Genomic DNA, 6,040 nt, shown 5'->3' with positions numbered 1-6,040 from the left:
CACCCACATCACATGGTCTTAATTAACATAACAACATGCTAAGTCTTGAATTCAAGTAGACTGACTTCTACTAAGAACAAAGGTAGCCATCCTAGTTCCTTTGCTTTTCCTTACAGAATTTTACAATAATCCTGTCTATATTTGTCTGTAGCTACAAAAAAAAAAAAAAAAAACCCAAAAAACAAAAACACAAAACTTGCTGGGATTTTTACAGTACTGTGTTAAACCTAAATAGGAATTTGGGAGAGAACGGACATTTTTACTATGTTGAGCCTTCCAATTCAAGAGCACAGTATGTCTCTTAATTTATTTAAAGTTTCTTTGATTTCTTTCTTCAGTATTTTGAGTTTTCAGCTACAAGAGCTGTATATGTTTTGTTAGATTTACAGCTAAGTGTTCCATTTCTTGCTTAAATATAAATGACATTGTATTTTTGATTTCAATGTTCATGTTCTCATTACCAGTATATAGAAATACAGTTGATTTCTACATGCTGACTTTGTATTTGCAATCCAACAATTTTTAAGCTCTAGGCTCTCCACAGCCAATTACATATTCTGAAGGCAGCAGCAGTCTTATTTCCTCCTTTCCATTGGGTATGCTTTTTATTTCCTTTTTCTGCCTATTACACTGGCCAGAACTTGCAGCATGTATAGTAACAATTCTATTCAGAATTGACATCCTTGCCTTGTTTCTAGCCTTAGCAAGAAAGAATTTAGTCTTTCACCATATATACAAGCACAGTGTTAGCTGTAGGGTTTTGGTAGATGTTTTTAATCAAGTTGAGGAAGTCACCCTCTATTCCTATTTTTATAAGAGCCTTCTTTATTATAAATGGCTATTCAATTTTATTTGATATTTTTCTGCACTCCTTGATCTGATCTTTTTTTTAATCTGTTAATATGGTGGTTTACATTGATTTTCAAATACTGAACTCCCCTTGGATCCCTGAAATAAACCCCAGTTGGTCATGGGTGTGTAATTCTGTTTCACATTGTTGAGTTATGTTTGCTAGAATTTTGGTAAGGATTTTTGCATTTATATTCATGAATAATGCTTGCACAAAGTTTTCTTTTTTGTCTCTCTAGTTTTGCTATCCAGAAATATGGACCTCAAAAAATAAATTGGGAGGAGTGCCTGGGTAGCTCAGTTGGGTAAGCCTCCAACTCTTGATCTCAGCTCCACTCTTGATCTGAGCTCAGGTCTTAATCTCAAGGGTTGAGAGTTCAAGCTCTATGTTGGGCTCCATGCTGGGTGTAGAGCCCACTTAAAATAAATAAGTAAATAAGCAAATAAATAAATAAGGAGATAAACAAATAAGGAAATAGTCACTTCTGTTCTATTTTCTGGAAGAGATTGTGTTGAATTGGTGTTAATTTTTTCTTTAAGTATTGATAGAATTCTCCAGTGAAACCATCTGGGTCTGTTGAGTGTTTTAGGAAGGGTTTTCTTTTATTGCAAATGTCCTTCATAGTTATAGGGCTGTTCAAATGATTTGTTTCATATTGGGTCAGTTTAGATAGTGTCTTAGTTTCCTAGGGCTTCCATAACAAAATACCACTAACTGAGTGGCTTTGAACAGAAATTTATTGTCTTACAGTTCTGGAAGCTAGAAGTCCAAAGTTAAGGTGTTGGCAGATTCCCTCCAAAACTTGTCAGGGAAGGATCCTTTCTTGGCTTTTCCAGTTTCTGATAGCCCCATACAGTCATTGGCTTATGGAAGTCAATTCCAATCTCTGCTTCCCTCATCACTCAGCTTTCTCCCTGTGTCTCTTCATATCATCTTCACTCCATGTGTGTGGATGTCCAAATTTTCCATTTTTATAAGGACATCTGTCATATTGGATTAGGGCCCACCCCAGTGACCTCATCTTAACTTGCAGAAATCTGCAATGGCTCTATTTCCCAATGTGTTCCCATTCTAAAGTACTGGGGGTTAGGAATTCAACACATCTCTTTTTTTGGAGATCACAACTCAACCCATAACAAATATTTTGGTTTTTTAAGAAATTGGTCCTTTTCATCTGAGGTGTGAAATTTAGCTGTGCAGTTATTCATAGTATTCTTTTATTTATCTTTTGATGACTACAGGATCTGTGGTGATATCCCCTATTTAATGACTAATATCAGTGATCTGTACCTTCTTGGTTTAAAGTTTGTCAATTTCATTGATCTTTTTAAAGAGGCTCTGTTTCACTCAATTTTTAATTGTTTTTCTGTTTCAATTTAATTGATTTCTGCCTCTATTTTTATTATTTCCACATTTTTTCTTGATCAAGTTTTATTCTGCTTTTCTTTTTGCTAAGTGCTTGAGGTGGGACCTTAGATTATTGATCTGGGTATTTTTCACTTTTCTAGTATGTACATTTATTGTGATAAATTTCCCCATATCATTAATTATGTCCCATATATTGTGATAATGTTGTATTTTCATCTTCATCAAATTCATTATGTTTTAAAATTTTTTGAGACTTCCTCTTTGACCCATGGATTATTTATAAGTGTGTTAGTTTTTAGGTTTGGAATATCTTTCTTTTATCCTTCTGTTCTTGATTTCTTTTCTACTCTATTGTAGCTGGGGAACACACTGTATATGATATTCTTTTAAAATTTGTTGAACTTTGCTTTGTGCTCCAGGTTATGGTCTATCTTGGCATCTGTTCCATAGATTCTTAAAAAATGTGTACTCTGCTATTTTTACGTATGATGTTCTGTAAGTTCCATTAGATCCTATTGGTTTATGATATCATTAATTCCTTCTATATCCTTGATGACTTTCTGACTAATTTATCAATTGTTAAGAAAAAGTGGTTGAAGTCTGCAACTATAATTGTGGATTTGCCTATTTCTTCATTCTGTTCTATTAGTTTGTTGCCTCACATGTTTTGCAGCTCTGTTGTTTGGCTTTTGCATATTTAGGGTTGCTATGCCTTCTTGGTGGTTTGAGCTTTTTATCACTATATAATCTCCCTCTCTGTCTCTGCAATTTTCTTCACTCTGGTGTCCACTGTATCTAATGTTAATGTAGCCACTAATGCTTTCTCTTGAATGTTTGCATGATATATCTTTTTCCACGTTTTTACTTTCAACCTTCTTATATAGTTTTATTTGAATTCCTTAGAGACAGCATATAATGGGGTGAGTTTTTAATCTACTCTGCCAATTTTTGTCTTTTAATTGTTGTGTTTAGACCATTTATACTTAATGTAATCATCAATATACTAGGGCTTAAAATTGACATTGTATGGGTTGTTTTTCTTTTTTTCTTGTTTTCTTCTGCCTGCCTTACTGTGGTTACTTAACATTCTTATTATTTTAATTTTATTCATCCATAATGTTTTGGGCATATCTATTTATATAGCTTCCCTTAGTGATTTCTCTATGTATTGCATGATATATGCATAACTTATCATACCCTCCTGGTGTTGTCAATTTACCAGTTTGAGAAAATATAGAAATCTAAGATCTCATATCCCTTTGTCTTCTTCCCTCTATAATATAATTGTCTGAAATGTTTTCTCTACATTTAGAAGCACATCTGAGAAGGGCACCTGGGTGGCTCAGTGGGTTGAGCATCTGACTCTTGATTTTGGCTCAGGTAATGATCTCAGGGCTGTAAGATCAAGCCCCATGTCAGGCTCCATGCTCAAGTGGGGAGTCTACTGGAGATTCTCTCTCTCTCACTCTGCCCACCCCCCACAGGCAGGGCCTCTTACTCTCTATCTCTAAAATCAGTAAATAAATCTTTTTTTTTTTAAGACACACATCTGACGGTGTTTATAATTTTTGCTTTAACTGTTGAATAGAATTTGGAAAATTCAAGAAAAGAAAGAAATCCTTTTGTATTTACCATATTACTGATAATGGTGTTCTTCCTTCCTGATGTTCTAAGATTCCTTCCTTATAATGTCCTTGCCATTTAGAGAAACTCCTTCGGCCCTTCTTTCAGGGTAGCCCTTCTTTCAGGGTAGGTGACAAATTATNATTTTTGTCTTTTAATTGTTGTGTTTAGACCATTTATACTTAATGTAATCATCAATATACTAGGGCTTAAAATTGACATTGTATGGGTTGTTTTTCTTTTTTTCTTGTTTTCTTCTGCCTGCCTTACTGTGGTTACTTAACATTCTTATTATTTTAATTTTATTCATCCATAATGTTTTGGGCATATCTATTTATATAGCTTCCCTTAGTGATTTCTCTATGTATTGCATGATATATGCATAACTTATCATACTCTCCTGGTGTTGTCAATTTACCAGTTTGAGAAAATATAGAAATCTAAGATCTCATATCCCTTTGTCTTCTTCCCTCTATAATATAATTGTCTGAAATGTTTTCTCTACATTTAGAAGCACATCTGAGAAGGGCACCTGGGTGGCTCAGTGGGTTGAGCATCTGACTCTTGATTTTGGCTCAGGTAATGATCTCAGGGCTGTAAGATCAAGCCCCATGTCAGGCTCCATGCTCAAGTGGGGAGTCTACTGGAGATTCTCTCTCTCTCACTCTGCCCACCCCCCACAGGCAGGGCCTCTTACTCTCTATCTCTAAAATCAGTAAATAAATCTTTTTTTTTTTAAGACACACATCTGACGGTGTTTATAATTTTTGCTTTAACTGTTGAATAGAATTTGGAAAATTCAAGAAAAGAAAGAAATCCTTTTGTATTTACCATATTACTGATAATGGTGTTCTTCCTTCCTGATGTTCTAAGATTCCTTCCTTATAATGTCCTTGCCATTTAGAGAAACTCCTTCGGCCCTTCTTTCAGGGTAGCCCTTCTTTCAGGGTAGGTGACAAATTAGNTTTTTTTTTAAGACACACATCTGACGGTGTTTATAATTTTTGCTTTACCTGTTGAATAGAATTTGGAAAATTCAAGAAAAGAAAGAAATCCTTTTGTATTTACCATATTACTGATAATGGTGTTCTTCCTTCCTGATGTTCTAAGATTCCTTCCTTATAATGTCCTTGCCATTTAGAGAAACTCCTTCGGCCCTTCTTTCAGGGTAGCCCTTCTTTCAGGGTAGGTAACAAATTAGCTTAGTTTTCATTCATCTGAGAATGCTCTTGTTTCTTTTAGTTTCTGAAGAATATTTTCACTGGATAAGGGATATTGTGTTGACAGTCATTTTCTTCAGCATTTGTTCTGGGTAGTGGTGAAATTTCTGACTCTCCACTCTGCCTCCTCTAATACTCCCCCAATGCAGAATGGGAAGTGGCCTCATTACTGCTATGCTGTATGAAAATACCGGCTTCGTTGACACCAAGGTGGGAGGGATGGCTGCAAATGCCTGGCTCCATATTTAGCCTTCTCTGACACCAGCTGGTCTGGGGGATTGGGGTGCTTCCTTAGAGCCTGGAAATAGTAGAATCTGGGTTTCCTACTTGTCCTTTGATGGTGTAGGTAAGGTGGGACCACAGGAATTTTTCTTTGGTGTTCTGACAGAGCATAGCCTGTACTGTCTGTAAATTTTCTGTCTTACTAGATTGCCTCTTCTCTGGTCCTAAAAGGATGGTTTTTCTGCCTGCACCCATTGACATTTCCAGTTTGCCAGCTTCTTCAGCCCCAAGGCTGGGATATGTGAGGCAAAAAAGAAAAGCCAGGAAGTCACTACAATGTCAGTCCTTGTGTCCCAAGGTCCCTAGCTTGTCTGCCTTCTTTTGTGTACCTTCTTGTCTTCTCATATTTGTTTAATAATCTCCAGTTTTTAGTTGCACTTACTAGGAGGAATAAGGCAAAATACACATACTCCACCTTCCCATTTGTGGAAGTTCTATGGTATATATATATATATATATAAATCATATATATATGTGATATATATGATATACACTATATGATATATATATGATTGAACTGTGCTTAACACAATTCTCTGTTTTCAAGGTCAAGCTAATTTTAAATTTAAATAGACCTTGGCTGTGTGTATATCTGATAGTGGTTTCTGCTGTCTTCATTATCCTACATTTACATGAAAAATACAATTTTCTCCTAATTATAAACATAATTTATTTAGTAGTTACTATGTACCATTCC

Source organism: Ailuropoda melanoleuca, chromosome 2 (assembly GCF_002007445.2).
Source record: "Ailuropoda melanoleuca isolate Jingjing chromosome 2, ASM200744v2, whole genome shotgun sequence".
NCBI lineage: Eukaryota > Metazoa > Chordata > Mammalia > Carnivora > Ursidae > Ailuropoda > Ailuropoda melanoleuca.
Note: the sequence above shows the minus strand (reverse complement) of the source record.